Source organism: Lithobates pipiens, unplaced genomic scaffold (genome assembly GCF_037356315.1).
Source record: "Lithobates pipiens isolate NorthernLeopardFrog02 unplaced genomic scaffold, aLitPip1_a1.2 Scaffold_1, whole genome shotgun sequence".
Classification (NCBI taxonomy): domain Eukaryota; kingdom Metazoa; phylum Chordata; class Amphibia; order Anura; family Ranidae; genus Lithobates; species Lithobates pipiens.
Genome location: NW_027507685.1, coordinates 153,490,143 through 153,511,767, shown reverse-complemented (window position 1 = coordinate 153,511,767; position 21,625 = coordinate 153,490,143). Strand labels below are relative to the sequence as shown.

Sequence of the window (21,625 nt, the reverse complement as noted above, 5' to 3'; positions counted from 1 at the left end):
ACTTAAGAAACTAGCAGATTTTACCAAATTAGGAAACTTTGTAAAGACACTCTGGATTTGGCAATAAAGCTGACAATGCACCATGAGTCACCAGTGTGCCTTAGGCAATGACAGGTTGCCAAATACTACTATAAAGTAACTGTGTACATATTTCCTGGTGTGATTTTGCTGTGGACCTTCTGCTGGAAGGATCCCTCATCCGTTTGTACTGGTACATCTGTAATAAATCTGTCTTCTAATCAACATGACCAGAGTTGACTGATCAGTAAGAGAATGGAATTTTACTGACATCATGGTCCTTTCGAGCCGGAAACAAGGATTAGGTGGTGGATCGAACGGTTCCGTCCAAAATATCGCTGAGTATCAGACTCCCTCTCGCCGAGACCTAGGTCCTCCCACTCAAGTTAAGTGGTAAAAAGAGGCTGGTCGGTTCCGGAACCACACCTAAACTCTGCTACTGGACTTATTCGATCCAGTCCTCCGTCTGTGAAAGGTAAGACCGATCTTTTCTTTTCTCTTCTACTCAAGGTGATTTGGGTTTTTTAATTTATTGAGTATGCCGGCACTGTGGCTAGGTGACACAGTGGCCGAAGACAGAGGCACTTGGGGACGTTGCCTATGGTAAATAGACGTAGCCCGCTGTCCGAGACAGATTACAAAAAATATAAGGTACCGGAAGATGATTGATAATTGTTGTGAATAGTGACTACAAGTATTCTGGTTAGATTACAGAGAGTCACGGTGGCCATTTCAGGTTTTTGATGGTTGGGACAAAAGAGGAAGTGAATGTGCGAGTAACTTTCTCAGCAACACTTCCCCCCCCCCATAGATCGATTCTTTTTCTCTTTTTCTCTCGAGAGCAATATTTCCAGCACTGTTCCTTTTGCTGCATTTGTTAACACATGAGACTAACTCTCTTGGTCTTTCTTCCTCATGTTTAACCTTACTGCAGCGATTTTTTTTTTGGATTCTCTACTGAGTGTGAGTGTCTTGATATTTTTGCTTTTCTTGTATTCTTATTGTTCATGATCCAAGGGTTGCTAGTCTGGTGGTTTACAAATTGATAAAAGGCCCGCTTAAATGCTAATGGTAGGGAATTTGTTTGCTAAGGCAGTAATATATATATATATATATATATATATATATATCTGTGTCCCTGCAGATTTGTGATTAAAAAATAAAACTGGACCCACCCCCCCCTCCCCCCCCCCCCCCCCCCCACGGACTTCTAGTGCACTTACCTTTTTTTTGTTTTTTGTTGTGTGTGTGCGTGTGTATGTGTGTGTGTAAAAAAAAAAAGAAAAAAAAAGAGAGAGACATGGGGAATAGACTCTGCAAAGGTATTTCTTGCGCTTGTTTGTGTTGTTGCTGTGTACCAAATGTACCATTAGAAGGTGATAAGAAATGTATGCATGGTAAAAGTCCAAAGAATGTTAAATATTGCTGTAAGTGTGAAAAGGACTGTGGGTTTAATGGGAAACTAACAGTGAGGGGTTGTCAAGCTTTAGTAGATAGAATTAAAATGTTTGGACCATAGGATCAGAAGCGATATGGACTTCAAGTAGCAGAGGAATGGTTGCAACAAGTGCAGAGTAGAGCAGAAAGTAAAGCTAAATCAAACCAAAGGAATAAATCCCAAATGCAGTTGCCTTTGGTTGATGGAGAAGATAATACTAACCACCGCCCAATCATGCCCCGCCCCCTCCACAGCCAACATATCCCACCCTGCCGCAGGGGGCTGGAACTAACCCCTTCATCCTGCAGTCACACCCTCTTCCCCTTCAAGCCTCCACCCCCAAGAAGGGACCCAACCAGCCCCCACAGGAAGGCTTGGGCGCCTCCCCTATTGCACAAGCAGCCCATGACAGCCCTAGGTTAAACAGTTTCATGATAGAGACATTAATGGAAGCCATTGCTAAGGGGTGGGCACAGGCGGGGGAAACAGCTCGAAATCGAAGAGCTCCCACAAGATACCCTGGGGAGGACAAGGAGGAGAATATGTGCCCTCTGATTGAGGTCCCTAATCCAATGGCAGGTCAAAACATAAATGGACAAGTCCAGCCTCTTACTATGACCGTATATCGGCCCTGGACTGAAAGTGATGTGCAAAAAGCCACCGAACATATTAAGCACCCCAAATTAGGTCCAGCAGAATTTGTTGAAAATATTCAAGGGCTACGAGATAGCTATAAATTAAATGGGGTGGAGGTAGAGCGGGAAATCAGACGTGTATTGGGGCCAGATTGGGCCTCAGTAAAAGGAGACTGGGAACCATGTGCAGTGGACCACCAAGGAATAGGGGACTCCCTCTTGCTCCAAATCACGCAGATTTAAATGCGAGAGTAAATAATCTTCTCCAACGAATAACTAATAGATTCATCCAGCGCACAGATTGGCAAAAGTTCACAAGAGGATAAGGAAAACGTCAACGATTATTTAAATAGATTAAGGGAAATTTTCAAATCATACTCTGGGTTACCGGAATCAGAGGACGTTAATAGTGCATATAAGCAACAGCTGAAGATTACTTTTTGGATTAAAACCAGAGCACAAAGAGTATATCACAAAAAGTATGGTCACATATAGAACAGCTGGAGTGTTAGACACGTTACAATGGGCAAAACATAATAAAAGGTGGCTTAAGGAGAAAGGAAAGAAGAATATGAAAGTGAAAGTTTTCTTGCAAGGTGACAATAATGAGGATGATGGGGAGGAATATACTGTTGATGCCGCACCCAAGAACAGGGGGAGAGGAAGGGGCAGGTATAGAGGAAGAGGTAGGAATGAAGGGAACAGAGAAGGATGACATACAGTGGAATGAAGAAAGTGAGACAGCTTTTACTGAATTAAAAATAACATTAACAAGCACCTCAGTGCTGGGACTACCCAACTATGAGAAACTGTTTGAGCAAACTGTAGATTCAAGAGATGGACACATGACATCAGTACTGACACAGACACATGGGGGTAAACAAAGACCAATCGCATATTACTCCACTAAACCTGATAATGTGACAAGAGCACTTCCCCCATGTGTGCAGGCAGTGGTCGCAGCAGCAGAAGCGATTAAGGCTTCAGCCTCCATTGTACTGTATCACCCGCTCGTATTAAAGGTCCCACATGCTGTATCAGTAATATTACTACAAGAGAAAATTTCACACCTTAGCCCAGCAAGACACTTATCCTGTATGACTGTGCTTTTGACACAACCACATATAACCATCCAAAGGTGCACTACTTTAAACCCATCCACACTTCTGCCAATACCAACAGATGGTGAAAAACATGATTGTACGGCCGCTATTGCTGAGAAGGTATTACCTACGAGTGACCTTAAAGACACCCCATTACCACATTCTGACATGACACTTTTTGTTGACGGATCCAGCAGAAAGAATCCTGATGGCACTAATGCTACTGGATATGCAGTCATCACACAAACAGAGGTACTAGAAGCTGAAATGTTGCCTAGTCATTACTCAACACAAGTAGCAGAATTAATCGCTCTTACAAGAGCATGTACCCTAGCTGAAGGGAAAAAGGCCACCATCTACACAGACAGCCAGTACGCATTTTCTACAGTGCATGTATTTGCCCAGCAATGGAAAAACAGGGGAATGGTCATTCTGGGGGCAAACCCATTTCACATACTGATTTCATTTTAGGATTACTTGATGCTATCCAGCTTCCAATGGAGCTGGCGATATGTAAATGTCAGGCCCATACAAAAGGCAAAGACCCAATATGTTAGGGGAATAAAAAAGCAGACAAAGCTGCTAAACAAGCAGCTAATCAATCTACACAAATCTTAGTACAACAGGAAGATATACAATTATATCACACAATTTTGAAGGATATGCAACGTTGTGCACCCCCATCTGAAAAACAACTTTGGGTCACAAAAGGATGTACCCTCCAGGAGGACATATATATCTCTCCAGAGAACAAACCAGTCCCGTCAAAGACTTTATTTAAGTATGCAGCATTCTTGACCCATGGAGTAACACATGTGTCAAACAGGGGGATGAGTGAGACACTAAATAAAGTGGTAGCAGCCTATGGCTTTACAAACTACTCAAAAACTTTTTGTTCTCAATGCATTATATGTGCAAGACACAATGCTCAGAGAGGCATAAGACCACGGAAAGGGACGTTCCCCACACCTCAATATCCATTCCAACACATTTGCATGGATTTTATTGAATTAGACAAATGTGAAAGGAAGAAATATTGTTTGGTAATCATTGATACATTGACCAAATGGGTAGAGATATTCCCCACAGGAAGTGCTGATACCTTAACAGTAGCCAAAGCCTTACTAAAAGATATCATTTCACGATTTGGGATACCAGTGAATATTTATGGTGATAATGGTCCACATTTTGTAAATCAGACCATAAGACACTCGACAGAAGTGATGGGTATAGAAGTAAAGAATCACTGTGCATATCACCCTCAGTCAGCAGGGCGCGTAGAAAGACATAATGGGATATTAAAGAGCAAGCTAAAAGGGGCTATGGCAGAGACAGGGAAAAATTGGATGTACTGTCTCCCACTAGCTATTTTAAGCATGCACATCACCCCCACTAAGGAGGGGCTGAGTCCATTTGAAATGATGTATGGTAGACCTTATAAAATACCTTTATTACCAAATCAAACCCACACAGAGGAAGTGGAGAGAACCTCAGCAGAATACATACTAAGATCATTAAAATAGAAATAAATTAACCAAGTGTGTTCCATTCCAGGAGGAGAGCCCATAGGAGAAGATAAAGTACAAATCGGAGACTGGGTCCTCATCAAGGTGATCAAAAAGAAGCACTGGCACTCCCCTAAGTGGGATGGTCCATATCAAGTACTCCTTACTACTCCCACCGCAGTAAGAATTGCTGAAAGGACTACCTGGATTCACCAACCCCACTGTAAAAAGGTAAACATAGGCAGAGTAGGGACAGAAAGACTGAAGGAGGGGGAAAGTCCAACTACAAAGAGAGGCAGATAAAAGTCTGCTTGTCTCAACCTTGGTGAAGAAAAGGCCCTATTTAGGCCCCCCTCACTTCAGATAGGATGGTACGGATTTTGTTCCTCGTGGCAGCATTGGTGACTCTAGGTGAGGCCTCTATACGGGGAGGTAGGAGACACGGGAGGATAGTGGAACCAATCAATTGGGAAGAGACAGGAAGAGCACTGAACCTCACCTTTGTTGAGGGAACCACCAGTACTATACAGGTGGATTTCTGCCAGAAGATAGATTGTGGAGATAAGGTAGCAGGTAAGCTGACCTGGGCAGACAAATATGTGTGCTACTTGACTGGAACTACCGGGTGTACTACTTGGGATTCAGTCATGTGGACAACTGCAGCCCGGGATTGGGGATATGAGATCCCAGCAGCAGGAGATTTAAAGAATAGATTAGCCATAACTAAAGCGGCCCACTCTCCCTACAGAACCAAAGAATTGCAATATATTATTGATTTCCCTGAAGGACCCCAAACTAGAAGATCAGAGGTTATACCGTATAGGAGCTTGGATATCAAGAACTGACCCTTTGGGAAAATTCTTCCTTGAAGTCAAACCAAAGAATCAGGCAAACAAGAAGAAAGAATTAGCTAATGAGGACCAATTTACAGTAGAGGTATTAGGACCCACAGTGAGATTCACCAATCTCACAGTGGAAGAAACTATAATATTAGAAACAGGATACCAGGATAAGAATGAATGGTTAAAATATACTGCTAATACCAGACCCCAGCTAGCTACAGTGCCCTTTCCCTTAAATAATAATACAGATCCAGATGGCTTAGGGTGTATGCTAAAGCTGTATCAAAAAACATACAAACCTGACACCAACACTTCCTGTCACACGTTAAGTTTGTTGTTTCCCCATGTTCAGAGACCTCAGATACCCCCAGCTGTCATGGCATACCCTGGCAACTTTACTTGTTTTGCACTTCCGGGGAATGAGAGTGGCACAGATTTGGGGTCTTTACAAGATGACTACTGCATGGAGAGGATTAACAAAATTGTAAAGGGAGAGGGTGACGACTGGGTTGAGCACAATACCCAGAGGGCGGACATCTGGTGGTTATGCGGAGATAAGAGGCTCAGAGCGAGAATCCCAGCCAATTCCCGAGGGGATTGTGCCCTGGTACAGCTGGCAATGCCTCTGCGCTTACTGTCAGAGTCTCCTTGGAAGAAGGGTCACCAGAGGAGCAGAAGGGACACCTCTCCTGCAGGGTCTTTTGACCCCCAGATCTACATGGATGAGATTGGGGTTCCACGTGGAGTGCCGAGCGAGTTTAAGGCTAGGAATCAAGTGGCAGCTGGATTTGAGTCTCTTCTTTGGTGGGTGACAGTAAACAAGAATGTTGACTGGATTAACTATATATACTATAACCAGCAAAGGTTTGTAAACTACACCAGGGATGCAGTTAAGGGATTAGCAGAGCAATTAGCCCCTACCTCTCTGATGGCATGGCAGAATGGGATGGCATTAGATATGATCCTAGCAGAAAGAGGAGGGGTCTGTAAAATGTTTGGCAGTATGTGTTGCACCTTTATTCCTAACAATACAGCTCCTGGAGGAACCGTGACTAGAGCCCTCGAAGGATTGACAGCTTTATCGAATGAATTCGCAGAAAACTCGGGTATTAATGATCCATTCACAAATTGGCTTAAAGGTTGGTTTGGGAAATGGACTGGACTTGTCACCTCATGTTTGATCTCTATCACCGTGGTTTTACCCATCTTAGTCATTTGTGGATGTTGTATTCCTTGTATTCGAGGACTCTCTCAAAGATCAATTGAGACAGCCATGACCAGGACAATGTACCACACAGTTCCCCAAGGAGAAGATATCTATGATGATGAGAGTACTCCTCTGAATGAAGTAAGGTCTGAAAACCCAGTTGTGGAACGGACCTGCACTGAAATAATAAATTGAGGAGGCGAATATAGATATCAGAGGAGGGAATTATAAGAAATATGCAAAGAATTACAGGTGATATCGATATTTGCCTTGTTCCTTATATGTACTTTTTGTAACTAAAAGGGCGCTGGCTTATTGTTTATGCAAGTTTCTTGGGTCCTGACCAAGGCCTGGGGCAATACTTAAAGAGGGATTCCACCTAAAAAAAAAAAATATTAAAAGCCAGCAGCTATAAATACTACAGCTGCTGACTTTTAATAAATGGACACTCACCTGTCCCGGGTTCCAGCGATGCCGGCAGCCGAGGCCGATCGATCGCTCGGCTCTCGGCTGCTGCCGTCACCATTCTAGGTGAGGGAATCAGGAAGTGAAGCGAATCGGCTTCACTTCCCGGTTCCCTACTGCGAATGCGCGAGTCGCGCAGCGCAACAGGAGTTGTCCGCGCTGTCACTGGGACCCGTGTGTGTCCCAGCAGACAGCGCAGCAGGACAGGAAATGACATAGACTCCCATGGGAGTCTATGCCCGGAAGTGGGTGTAAATACCTGTCTTTGACAGGTATTTCCATCCCCTCCCCCCTGTAAGGTGCCTGTAAGGTGCCAATTGTGACACCGGAGGGGGGGGAGGGTTCCGATCAGCGGAAGTTCCACTTTAGGGTCGAACCCCGCTTTAAGAAACTAGCAGATATTACCAAATTAGCAAACTTTGTAAAGACACTCTGGATTTGGCAATAAAGCTGGCAATGCACCATGAGTAACCAGTGTGCCTTAGGCAATGGCAGGTTGCCAAATACTACTATAAAATAACTGTGTACATATTTCCTGGTGTGATTTTGCTGTGGACCTTCTGCTGGAAGGGTCCCTCATCCGTTTGTACTGGTACATCTGTAATAAATCTGTCTTCTAATCAACATGACTGGAGTTGACTGATCAGTAAGAGAATGGAATTTTACTGACAGTGAGGTCGCTCAGGGGTTCCTCTCCTTTCAGGAATTCAGTAGGCGTCCACGGCAACGCACAGAGATCTATTGGGTTAATATGGCTCTCTATCTGCACCCCCAATCACAGCTGCTCTATAGTATATGGAGGCATCTGGAGCTCCTGCTCCACCACGAGACTTGGGGAGCGATAAAGTCTCATAGCATATCCGGGGACGAGCCCCTCCCCAGATAAAGGAGGAGAATAGTTGGCGGAGCTTCTTAAAAAACCAGGAGGGTATGGAAATGGGAATTGTTTGGAACAGATAGAGAAACCGAGGAAGGACGTCCATTTTTAAGGCATTCACTCTTCCTAGCCACAATAGGCATTTTTTTTGCGTAGTTCGAGAGATCAGTCTTGGTTCTAAGCAGGAGGGGTGCATAATTCAGAGAAAATAATTGGGATCTCTCCCTGGGTATTTGGATTCCAAGGTAGCGGATGGAGGTAGAGCCAGTTTTAAATGGATACTTATCGGAGACCTGGTGGAGGACCTCCTGGGACAGTGAGATGTTCAGGATTTCTGATTTAGTATGGTTTACTTTAAAATTGCTCAACATGCCAAACCTTGCGATTTCCTGCATTATATGTGGTAATGATATGTGGGGTTGGGTTACAAACAATAGCAGGTCATCCGCGAAGAGCGCCAGCTTAGAATGAGTGGGACATATCGATACACCTGAGATGTTGGGGTTATTGCGTAAGGCTATTGCTAGGTGTTCCATGACAAGGACATAGAGAAGGGGGATAGAGGACAGCGCTGTCGTGTCCCATTATTAATGGCAAATGTAGGAGACAGTGAACCATTTACCCGAATTCTGGCGGAAGGTGAGGAGTAAAGGGACATAATTCGGGAAAGCATTTTAGGACCCAGACCTATCTGTTGCAGGGACATCTGAAGGAATTTCCAATCGACCTGGTCAAATGCTTTCTTGGCATCGACCGTCAAAAGGCATAGAGGGATTTCACGGTGTGCGGGCATAGTCGGTAAGAAGCAGTGTTTTCAGGGTGTTATCCCTTGCCTCGTGCCAACTAACTAGCGGTTGAATACTAGTAGCTAATATTTTGGCATATATTTTCAGGTCCACTCCAATTAACGATATGGGCCTATAATTTGAACACAAGGTAGGGTCTTTGTCTGGTTTTGGTATAATGGTAATGTGGGCTTTGAGCGTTTGTGGAGGAAACGCTGAGCCTTCCGATAGGGAGTTAAACACCTTAGCCATAAAGGGGGTCAGTAGAGGAGCAAATGTCTTGTAGAATTTAGGGGTAAAACCGTCAGGTCCGGGGCTTTTACTGGAAGGAGTGGCCGCTATCGCCCCTACTACCTCGTCCGCTGTGATTACTTGCTCTAGCTCTTCTATAGTATCACCATCTAATCTAGGGAGCTCAGTTTCCTTGATATAGACTGTCCGTCAGGTGCAGGGGTGCAGGATGGGCTAGAGGTGACGTCGGACGGTAGGTTGTACAGTGTTTGGTAGAAATCTCTGAATGTTTGCGAGATCATGGAGGGCTCGTTAAGCATTTCTCCAGAAGGGGCCCAAATATGGGGTATGAAAGTGGAAGACGTGTTTGGGTGAAGGGTGCGGGCCAATGGTCTACCGCATTTGTCTCGGAATCGGTACTGATGTAGAGCCAGTCTGTCCGTATAAGTATGAGCTGAGGCCTCATACAGGTCCTTGAGTTGGGACCGGGCCAACGAGACCTCCGTCAGAGTCATCAGCGTAGGGGCTCGTTTATGTTGGGTCTCAAGGTCCCGAAGCTTTTGTGTTGCTGCAGTTATTGCAGCTGAACGAGTGTTTTTCAAGCGAGTCCCCTCCTGGATGAAGATTCCTCGCAGGACAGCTTTAAGTGCCTCCCATTGTAAAGGTGGCGAGGTGGTGTCCGAGGCATGATCCGATAAGAAATTAGAGATGGTTTCTGAGACCCTGTGGGAACACTCAGGGTTTGCGAGAAGGGAATCATTCAGCCTCTACAATAGTTATATACTGTCTAGATATGTAGAGGTAAAATCCCAGTGAAGCCAGCAAAGGTGGCCAAGGTAAGTATAGTATAGGATCCACAGTGTGTATACAGGTAAATAAATAACAGCTAGCAGCACATCTGTATATATCAGATAAAGAAAATATAGTAATTAACATATGGTCTCTTTGGTCAATAAGATTGACATACACAACAATACATACAGGTGAAATTAATTAATAGAAGTTGGTGGTATTTTATAGTGATAAAAATGTGTGCCAAAAGCTTAATATATAGGAATAAGAAAAAATAGATAAAAAAATATATAATGCAATTTAAAAAAGGCGAAAGAAGTGCAATGGTGCTGAAAGCTGAGTCCAAAAAAGCACATTTAAATAATCGTCGAAGCAGACGGATGAATATCTATATCAAATGTCCATGTAAAAGTGCATACCGTGAAATAAAGTGCTAACTATACAAAATCGCATAAAGTGCAAAAGGGCCGTGTAGCGATTATGACAAAAGTCGCATAAAACTTAGGTGAACTTGGAACCAAAAACGCATACAATATGGGTAAGCTACAGGTGTAAATAAAGGGCTAGGTGTTCATTAATGCAATGAGTGGTAGTTAGAGTGATCCAACGAAGTTCAGTGGGGTGACGTTATTTTCCGTGTGATCCTAGATGGTCAATTTATGGATGTCCCCTTACCTTACTGCTGTAAGGTTACAGCATATATTGAATGTGTCTTTAGGTGTCCCTGGAGACTTTTTTCCTTTATGGATCCTAAAACGTCAATTCCTGTTTGGCATCCCTCTCTTGTTCTTTATAAGGTACGTGGCCTCTTTAAGAGTCACTTTGGGGTATTCGCCATAGGTAGTCTCATGCCAGGTAACATATATGTTGGATTAAAACATAAAGGAAGGATGCCCCATAGTGTAGTAATTAAGTGCAATATTTATTATGGAGATAAAGCTTAAAGGGATTGTAAAGTGATTTTTTTTTTATTTAAAATAACAAACATGTAATACTTACCTCCACTGTGCAGCTCATTTTGCACAGAGTGGCCCCGAACCTGCTCTTCTGGGGTCCCTCGGCGGCGGTCTCTGCTTCCTCCCGCAGATGCTTCTCGCGTTCATGCGAGCTCCCTCGCATGGTGAGAAGCATCTGCGGGCGCGCTCCCGTGATTCAGCCGGCGGCTATAGCCGCTCGCTGTATCACACGGCCCAGCCCCCCCGGCGCTCCGTGTCAGTGGATGTGATTGACAGCAGCGCGAGCCAATGGCTGCGCTGCTTTCCATCCATCCACTCCAGCCAATCAGCGGCCAGGCTGAACGGTTGAAAGGACGACGAGGGACGAGCACAGGACTTTCGAGGGGTGAGGTAAGTAAAACGGGGGGGGGGGGGCTGGGGGCGCAGGCAGTGTCAGATGTTTTTTCACCTTAATGAATAGAATTCATTAAGGTGAAAAAACATTTACCTTTACAACCCCTATAAAATCAGGTACTCACAAACATATGGTATAAGCAGGCAGTGTAAAAACGAGCAGCGAGTTCGACCAACGTCACTTCTGGTAGCGGTATTCCCGACGCGTGTTCGTCACGGGTCACGTGACTTCATCAGGGGATACCCTGATGAAGTCACGTGACCCGTGACGAACACATGTCGGGAATACCGCTACCGGAAGTGACGTTGGTCGAACTCGCTGCTCGTTTTTACACTGCCTGCTTATACCATATGTTTGTGAGTACCTGATTTTAAGCTTTATCTCCATAATAAATATTGCACTTAATTAGTACACTATGGGGCATCCTTTCTTTGTTTTAATCCAACATATATGTTACCTGGCATGAGACTACCTATGGCGAATACCCCAAAGTGACTGTTAACCACTTCCCACCCGGCCAATGTACATATACGGCCGGGTGGGAGCCGTCTACTTCTGATAGGACATTCAGGAACGTCCTTCAGAAGGAGGGGGATCGCGTGCCCGCGCAGCGGCGCGATCTCGATGTGCTCTTGTCACCCGGACACGGCGCATCTCGGATCGGCAGGAGGGCTCTGTGATTGGCCCTCCTGATCACATGATGGCCGTGTCCAATCATGGCCGTCATGTGATGTAAACAAACAGCCGGTTGTTAGGCAATCGGCTCCTCCTCTCCTCACACAGAAGTCATTGCTGAGGAGAGGAGAGCAGATCGCTGCAGCCGGCTGATGATCAGTGAGTATGAGCTGTTTTTTACAGCTTTTTACTCACTGATCACCAGTCTAGTGTAAACACACAACACACCACACAGTATAAACACAGTCCCCACATATGTCCCCAAAACATACATGTCCCCAAATAATAAAAACACATGTCCCTAATAATAAAAACATGTCCCCCACATATGTCCCACTAAAATCACATGTCCCAATGATTATCTGCACACACATGTACGTGATCACCTGCACACATATGTACATGATCATTTGCGTACATATGTCCGTGATCACACAAACCAATTATTATACACTTAACGGAATTTTTTTTACCAAAAACATGTAGCAGAATACATTTTGGCTTAAATTTATGACAAAATTAGATTTTATTGGATTTATTTTAAAATAGAAAAAAAAAGAAAATATTGTTTTTTTTTTCCAAATTTCCGCTTTTTTTGCGCTTATATCGCAAAAAATAAAAAACGGAGTCGTGAATAAATACCACCAAAATAAAGCTCTATTTGTGCGAACAAAATGATAAAAATTTAATTTGGGTACAGTATAGCATGACCGCGCAATTGTCACTGAAAGTGCGAGAGCGATGAAAGCTGAAAATTGGGCTGGGAAGGAAGGGGGCGAAAGTGCCCTGTATTGAAGTGGTTAAAGAGGCCACGTACCTTATAAAGAACAAGAGAGGGACGCCAAACAGAAATTGCCGTTTTAGGATTCATAAAGGAAAAAAGTCTCCAGGGACACCTAAAGACACATTCAATATATGTTGTAACCTTACAGCAGTAAGGTAAGGGGACATCCAGAAATTGACCATCTAGGATCACACGGAAAATAACGTCACCCCACTGAACTTCGTTGGATCACTCTAACTACCACTCATTGCATTGATGAACACCTAGCACTTTATTTACACCTGTAGCTTACCCATATTGTATGTGATTTTTGGTTCCAAGTTCACCTAAGTTTTATGCGACTTTTGTTATAATCGCTACACGGCCCTTTTGCACTTTATGCGATTTTGTATAGTTAGCACTTTATTTCACGGTATGCACTTTTACATTAACATTTGATATAGATATTCATCCGTCTGCTTAGACGATTATTTAAATGTGCTTTTTTGGACTAAGCTTTCAGCACCATTGCACTTCTTTCGCCTTTTTTAAATTGTATTATATATTTTTTTGTCTATTTTTTCTTATTCCTATATATTAAGCTTTTGGCACACATTGTTATCACTATAAAATACCACCAACTTCTATTAATTCATTTCACCTGTATGTATTGTGTATGTCAATCTTATTGACCAAAGAGACCATATGTTAATTACGATATTTTCTTTATATATCTGATATATACAGATGTGCTACTAGCTGTTATTTATTTACCTGTATACACACTGTGGATCCTATACTATACTTACCTTGGCCACCTTCACTGGCTTCACTGGAATTTTACCTCTACATATCTAGACAGTATATAACTATTGTAAATTCATATACCCTTTTGTACAGAGCACCACTATCCTTGTACCAATCTTTCTCCCTGGGTTCAGACATTCCCCTCCAGTGAGTGCAGCAGTACCCCATCCAATTAATATAATTTTTTTTCTTTCCCCCATCTTGGCGCAGGAATACCTCTTTATAATCATTCAGCCTCCATGTCCATTCCCTCACTGGTGTGGAAGGGATAGACAGTGTCATATAAATAGGCGAGTGGTCAGACCAGACCATGAAGTCTATTTCACATTCAGGTGACAAATCTAAGTAGCTATGGTCAAGAAGAAAGTAGTCGATACGACTATAGGAGTGATGGACCTGTGAGAAGTGGGTATAATTACAAGTTGTAGGAAACAGTACCCGCCATACGTCGATTAAACGGAGGTCGTACATAGCCCGTTTAAAAGCCCTCAACTTAGCCTAGGATATGGATGAGCGAGAGGTGAATGAGTCTAGGAGAGGGTCTAGGGGGGGCGTTAAAATCCCCGCCCATGATTAGTTTACCCTCTGCGAATTCTGACAAGATCTTCATGTATCGTAGAGCAGTCGAAATTTGGTTAGTGTTTGGTAGGTAGAAGTTGGCTATAGTGAATTTGGTGCGCCATAAGGAGATCTTAAAGAGGAAGTAAACCCTTCCAAACAACTTGGACCTATAGGTAAGCCTAGATTAAGGCTTACCTGTAGGTCCAACCAATATCTCCTAAACCTATATGGTTTAGGAGATATTTGCCCGAAAATGGGCACCGCTGTCTACGGCGCATGCGCCGTAGACAGCGGCGCGCAGGCGCACTAAATGCGGCAAATCCAAGAATGGATTTGCCAAATTTGTCGACTCCCGTGCGCATGCGCGGGAGTGACGTCATCGCGGCTTCGCCATATGGCAGCGGCGGAGCTGCAAGACGCGACTCCCGTGCGCATGCGCGGGAGTGACGTCATCGCGGTTGCGCCGCTGTGATTCGTCGGAGCTGCGAGATGCCACAAGCAACATGGATGCGGCGGACTACAGGGGACAGCGGCGACTTCGCTGGCTCCTGTGTCAGGTAAGTGACACATAATGAGCTACTATGCGATGCATAGTAGTCCATTATGCTTTACCTTTGCAGGGAAAAAAAGAGGAAGTAAACCCATCAGGGTTTACTTCCTCTTTAACGAACACATACCTTCCCTGAGGTTCCGACAGCTGGTCTATCAGGGCAATTGGGAACATTTTGTGGAAGGCAATAGAAACGCCTTTCATTTTTTGAGAGGGGTTTGTACTGTGGAACCATCTGTTAAAGTACCTGTTGGAGCAGGAAGGGGTGGAGTCTGTGTGGAAATGTGTTTCCTGTAACAGTAATACGTTGACCTGTTGTTTATGCATCTGGTACAAGATTTGTCCTCTTTTGGATGCAATATTGAGGCCATTTACATTGTACGAGCAACACTTCAGGTGAGGACGAGATAGTACTGTGTGGGCCATAGTGGAATGAGGATAGGAAAATCAGGGCATAGACTGAGGGGTGGGGGAGGGGGAGGAGGAGAACAGAAGGGGGAATTTAAAGGGTAGCAGAAAGTATCTTAGTACAGAATTAAAGAGAGAAAGAAGGAAAGAAAAAAAAAACCTAACGAAGGAGGGCACCTAGAGAAAGGATCCTGGCAAATCTAAAGGGTCCACGAGAATGGGACACCATGTGAAAATTCACCGAAACAGGCACTATTCGTGCCCGGCCTATTGAGGGTGAGGGGTCAAAGCGGAGAATCTGAGCCGTGGGCCCAGTAGCACGACAGGCATGTAAAACTTCACTGAGGCACATCAGTAGAACAAAACATTAATACAGAGCACACAATGGGTCCTCCATGAGGGGGGGCAACAGACTGCATGGGCAAATAGCTCCACGCCGGCCCAGTCCCCCCCCCCCCACAGAGGAGACATCAGTCTGTGAGACACCTCACGAGAAGGGAGCAAACATTTTTAACATATGATAACCACTTACCCCTGGCCCTGGTCACCTTGATACTGAAGGGGTGTCCCCAGGTGTAGGTTGCTCCGGCTTGACGTATCAGGTCTAGCAGTGGGCGGACCATTCAGCACATGTGGAGGGTGTTGCGAGAAAGGTCTGGGTATAGGTGGATAGCTGAACCGTCAAAGTCCACAGGACCCAAATGCCATGCTTTGCGCATAATTTCTTCTTTCAGGGTGAAATAGTGAACCCTGCATAGGACGTCGTGTGCGCGGTCGTTGTGTTCCCTCCTGGGCCCCCCCACTCTGTGCACCCGGTCTATCTCAATAGGGGACAAGGCTTCTCTCCCCAGGACTAGGTTGAGGATGGCAGTGACAGATGGCTTCAAGTCCGTACCCGCCGTGGCCTCCGGTATGCCTTGTAGTCGTATATTATTCCTGCGGCTCCTATTCTCCCCGTCTTCTATGCGCAGTTGATGTTGACGAATACGGTGCAGGTGGTCCTTGGAGGCCAGCTCAAGGGACATAATGCGGCCTGCATGATCAGATTGAGTATCAGTTAGGGCAGAGATTGCTGTCTGATTAGTGGAGGCCCGCTGTTGGATGGCCTGAAGGTCCCTGTGGAGTGAGGACTCCATTTTGACTGCCCAGGACTCAAACTCCACTCGGAAGGCCGCTAGAAGAGTCGAGGCTTCGGATCTAGGTAAGTCTCCTGTCGTTGGAGGGGCCACAGCTCCAGGGCCTGCATCTGGAAGCAGGACAGTAGATGTGCCAGATCTGGACACTACTCTGGAAAGGTCCGAGTGCTGGGTCGGGGGGTCATCGGATTCCTCGCCGCTGTCCGTTGCCGGCTGAGTAGGAGGAGGAAGTTTGCTCTTCCCTGGGTTTTGTGCAGGTGCCATCTTGTCTCTGGGAGTGCGGGGATCAGACTGAGACGTGCGGAGCAGGTATCACTGTATTGTGCCCTGTTATAGGTCTGCTGACTCACTAGATCGAGAGCTGTGCGTGGACATGCTTTTCATGGACATGCAATGGCTGAGGTAGAGCCTGTCTGCTACGGGCGGTCACAGGCTCAGCAGGACATTTCTTAGTTAGACATAATCCGTTTTTCTGCGGAGATGAACGGGTGGAGACCCCAGATGGGCACTTATCTGTTCGGGCTGCTTTTGTGGCTGCGTATGTAGAGATCCAGGCTCATAGAAAAGTGGAAGCTCAGGATTATGCGTGCATACAGCCACCTGGATGAAGCAAGATGGCCGCCTTTCTTGGGTTCTGGGGCCCTAACAGCAGCCCGTGCATTAACGGGGGGCAGAACCATGAGGGTATCCCCATCTATGGTAACAGACCGCCAGGCCAGGAGGGGGGTGAGGGAGTCTAGGGTGGGGCCCAGAAGAGATGGAGGTGTAGCAAGATGGCTGCCTCGCAGAGTCTCAGTAGCCAGGGACCCGGCTGCAAATACTGTGCTACACAAGCAAATGCACCCTTTACAACCCCTTGGGGGGTCTCCAGCGATAAGGCCAGGGTGCTCTTGAGGGTGGATGGGGGCGGATTGAGCCCACGGAGGACAGAGAGGCTGCCGGGTGCACCAAGATGGCCGCCGTCACTTACAAGGACCCTCCTGGGTGAACTGCTGGAGACTCAGCAAGATTTTCAGGCCCCAGGTGGCGGGCTGGATGTCCCCGGTACTCCGGGGTGTAACGAATGCCCCTGGGCTTTGAATTCTGCCGGAGCTCGGCCTCCGGGTGGAGCAAGATGGCCACCGCTCCTCCGTGCAGGCCGAAGCCTCGGACTTTCCCGCTGGGCGGCCGGAGCTCCGCCGGCCTATCTAGGGCCTCCGGTAAGGTCCGTTCTGCTCCGTTAACGTTCTGCTCCGGACGTTAAGGCTCTGGGTTTGTGCTCGTGAAGCTCATTTTGATATCATACTTTAGGTTCAGTCATGTCTCCATGCAGTCTAGTATGCAAGGGCTTCCCTTGTCTAGTAGCGTTTTTAATGGGAAATTTTTTTTTATTACTTTTAAGCCTGGAAAATGCTGAAAACACACATAAAACTCACTCAATTATCACTGTATGCAAGCTTGATATACCATGTGATATTCCCCTCATCAGCCAATTATGCTGTACAATACACAACTTGCATGACTTGATGCTGAATTTGAATAGGAATTTCACTCACCCTTCAACCATGGAGAATTTAACCTGATGACCCCCGTATTGAGCTTGAGACCCAAGTGTCTGGCTGTTTGCATTTCTTTATGACCCCAACATGTTATAACGTTTTCCAGCTAGCTAATGAGATTCATACATTTGTCTCTTACTACCCCCAGCCTGTAACCCTATATCAATCTCTCACATGTTATGTGAACTAGACGGGGTCTAACCTTTTCCAAGAGAACATCAAAGGTGGAAATTGACATGCATGTAAAATTAAAAAATTTCTCTGGGTAATTACGCAGCTGAACATACATATTAGAAAAGTATCCTGTGGACATTCGTTGAACCATCAATGGATGTGTCCAGTAGCGTCGAACTCTGGTCCTCTCACGCAATTTTGTACATCTTTGGAGCCTCAGCAAATGCAACATTAGGAGCATTTCCTCACACATGCTCATCATGGGATCCATATTAACAAACCAACCAAAAAATAATGGCTAACTACAAGCACACAGCTTTTCTCAGCTGCTACTCACAGCGTTCTCTCATAGAATAGCTGAAATAGTTAAAGCGGGATTCCGCTCTTTTTTTTTTTTTTCTTACCTGTGTTACAGGTGGGCGACTGCTACCTTCGCTTAGCATCCACGTCCGGCGTTTTTTTGACCCCCGGCTCGACGATTCTTTTCCTCAGGATGACTTTTAAAAAAGTGCTCTGGCATTTTCCATTTTAAGTGTGGGCGTCTGAAGCCCACAGGCATTTACTTCCTGTATATCGATGACGCTCGGCTCCCAGCATGCTCCGCTCCATCTCGCACATGCTCAGTGTGCAATGGTGGTAATGGCAGATACAGCTGCCTGCCCACTTTAAAAATGGCAAATTCGGACACGCCCTCGTCACGTGACCGGCATCCTAACGAAATCTCACGAGATTTCGCAATTTCATTGTCCCCCCATGGATTCTTGGGAAATTTCCCAGGGACCATTGCGAGGACGATAACCACGCCTACTCCCACGGGAGGACAACCCGGAAGTCAGCAGAAACATCTAAAATAAAAGGTAAGTAAAGAATATTTTTTTTTTTCAGGGTTCATTTAGGTAAGTATTCTATCTTGTTATTTTAATAATATGAAGTTTAATTTTTAGGTACCAAACCGCTTTAATACATACTTGTTTTTAGTGCTTTCTAATCATTTGGGAGCGTCTCCTGAGGTTATCTTTAGTAAATGTGTCTTGTAAACGCTGCTAAACACATGTTTTTAAATGTGGATTACTAGCTGTGATCGCGTTTAGCTGCATTTCGTTTACAGGCATTTTTTGTTTTTGGAAAAAATGGATATTCATTTTACCTTATTATAGGCTTAACTGTAGGTAAAAATCACAAAGCGGGAGGCATACAACCACTTTAAAGTGCTATTAGGCTGAGGATGAAATTGTGCTGCCAATTTAGAAAAGGCCACAGACGCCAAATCGAGAGTGTGAATGAGTGTATTGTGTGGAACTGCATAGGAAAGGATTGATGCAGTGTTAATTATGGCAGCAAATTTCGATTCAGTTTTAGTCTTATGGGCTGTACACATGATAGGATTTTCCGACAACAAATGTTGGATGTGAGCTTGTCGGAAAGTCCGACTATGTGTATGCTCCATAGAACATTTGTTGTCGGAATTGCTGACAACAAATGTTTCGGAGCAGGTGCTCAAATTTTCCAAGCGTGTGTACACAATTCCGACACACAAAAGTACACGCATGCTCGGAATCAAGCAGAAGAGCCGGACTGGCTATTGAACTTCATTTTTCTTGGCTCATTGTAGCTGTTGGAAGCCACTGCCTTTTTGACGTTCGGAACGTTCAAATTTCTGACAACATTTGTGTGACCGTGTGTATGCAAGACAAGTTTGAGCCAACATCCTTCAGAAAAAAATCCACGGTTTTGTTGTTGGAAAATCCTATCGTGTGTACATAGCTTTAGTCTTAGGACTAAAATGGTATTTTTGTTTTAGTCCAATTTTAGTCATCATATTTTAGTCTACTAAAATTTAGTTGAATAAAATTATTGTAGTCAACTAAAATCGAATGTGTTTAGTTAAATTGTGATGCATTATTTAAGCATTTCTCTAAAATTACCAAACTCATTATATAGTCTTCGAGTAAAAAAGTCTAATAATATGTTAATATTTGTGGTCTGAGGAGGCCAGTAATACTGTACAATGCTGGATGGTGGTCTGAGGAGGCCTGTAATGCTGCATAGTGCTCTGGATGGTGGTTTGAGGAGGCCTGTAATGCTGCATAGTGCTCTGGATGGTGGTCTGAGGAGGCCTGTAATGCTGCATAGTGCATAGTACTCTGGATGGTGGTCTGAGGAGGCCTGTAATGCTGCAAAGTGCTCTGGATGGTGGTCTGAGGAGGCCTGTAATGCTGCATAGTGCATAGTACTCTGGATGGTGGTCTGAGGAGGCCTGTAATGCTGCAAAGTGCTCTGGATGGTGGTCTGAGGAGGCCTGTAATGCTGCATAGTGCATAGTACTCTGGATGGTGGTCTGAGGAGGCCTGTAATGCTGCCAAGTGCTCTGGATGGTGGTCTGAGGAGGCCTGTAATGCTGCATAGTGCATAGTACTCTGGATGGTGGTCTGAGGAGGCCTGTAATGCTGCATAGTGCTCTGGATGGTGGTCTGAGGAGGCCTGTAATGCTGCATAGTGCATAGTACTCTGGATGGTGGTCTGAGGAGGCCTGTAATGCTGCATAGTGCATAGTACTCTGGACGGTGGTCTGAGGATGCCTGTAATGCTGCATAGTGCTCTGGACGGTGGTCTGAGGAGGACTGTAATGCACAGTGCTGCTCTGGACGGTGGTCAGAGGAGGCCTGTAATGCTGCACATTGCTGGATGGTGGTCTAAGGTCTGGGTATGGCTTTTAATGCACATTGCCCTGGATGCCACTGCCAATGGTCAAAGGAGGCCTGTAATACGCAGTTGCACACACAGTGCTCAGTTTGGACGGACGGTGGTCTGAGGGGGGGCCTCAGGCATCCTGTGCTGTATTTGTAATACACAACTGTACACACTGTCTACTCTGGGCAGCTGGCCGGTGCGGTCATCTTGTGAATCAGGACTCGGGTGGCCTCAGCCTAGCTGGCCTGTAATGCACAGTGCTGCTCTCTCACTCTCAGGTCTCTGAAAGTCGTCTGGTCACAGTGCACTTGCTTGGAGCAGATTATGGAAGCAGGCGGAGCACCGTAAAAAAAACAGAAGTTAGCACATGATGGTAAACGTCCCTGACTCAGATTTTCATTCCGAACGAAAATTGATTTGATTTTCGCCATAGGTTTCGTCAGCGGGCGAAAATGTGCTGTATTTTTCGTTTTGTTTTCGTCACTGTAAAAAATGCCACTGACAAAATCTTTGATGAAAATGTTTTCGTTGACTAAATTAACACTGGACTTATTGGAGCTTGTGTCTCTCAGCGAATGCAGCTTGCTGATAGAGTCAGGGGACTGGGGCATTAACAGGGAGGCGTAACTCAGAGGAAAGCAGAAGTTCAGATGGGTAAATGTCCCGCCCTCCCGTTTTTGTTCTGTTTTCATTCTTTTATGAAAATTGGAATTGATTTTTGTCATAGCTTTCATCAATTGACATAATTAGAATGTTATTTTCGTTTAGTTTTCATCACTGAAAACATACAGCTGGCAAAAACTATGTCTACAAAATTAATACTGCTAAGAATGTTTGTTAGATTTTCTAATTATTAGTTGCGGTCAGATGAACTTTTGACTGCAGTGATAAGAACATTCAAAGGAGCAGTGAATGCAGTTTTCATTCAGTAAAGTCCATTTATTCCAAAATCTAATTTAAAAAAAGAAACTAAATCTTTTTAACGACAAACAAATGTTCTGAGAATTTCAGGTTGCATTGTTCACATAGCATGCTTTCTACAGATGTGTCTCAGGAATGCTTTGTTGCCAAGAC

At 45.0% G+C, this 21,625-nt stretch overlaps 1 protein-coding gene across 1 annotated transcript in view; it reads right to left on the bottom strand.

Annotated features, from left to right (window-relative positions):
* Window positions 1–21,625, bottom strand: part of ST6GALNAC4 (ST6 N-acetylgalactosaminide alpha-2,6-sialyltransferase 4) — a 44,604-nt gene that overhangs the window by 12,756 nt on the left and 10,223 nt on the right. The window lies entirely within an intron of this gene.